At 52.7% G+C, this 203-nt stretch overlaps 1 non-coding gene across 1 annotated transcript; it reads left to right on the top strand.

Annotated features, from left to right (window-relative positions):
- Positions 1-72: 72 nt before the first annotated feature.
- trnae-cuc lies at positions 73-144 on the top strand. Its single transcript has one exon. It is a non-coding gene; the product is annotated as a tRNA-Glu (tRNA).
- Positions 145-203: the final 59 nt, after the last annotated feature.

Genomic DNA, 203 nt, shown 5'->3' with positions numbered 1-203 from the left:
ACTCAACCACACACAACAGCAAGGTCCTGGTATCAGAAACAATACGGTACCGGCCCAACTTACTGATAACTTTCCCTGGTGGTCTAGTGGTTAGGATTCGGCGCTCTCACCGCCGCGGCCCGGGTTCGATTCCCGGTCAGGGAACTACCTTTTCGCTTAAAAAAAGAACCTGCTTGTGCGGGCAGAAGCTTACCCATAACAGC

Source organism: Plectropomus leopardus, unplaced genomic scaffold (assembly GCF_008729295.1).
Source record: "Plectropomus leopardus isolate mb unplaced genomic scaffold, YSFRI_Pleo_2.0 unplaced_scaffold57568, whole genome shotgun sequence".
Lineage (NCBI taxonomy): Eukaryota > Metazoa > Chordata > Actinopteri > Perciformes > Serranidae > Plectropomus > Plectropomus leopardus.
This window is presented reverse-complemented; position numbering and strand designations above follow the sequence as displayed.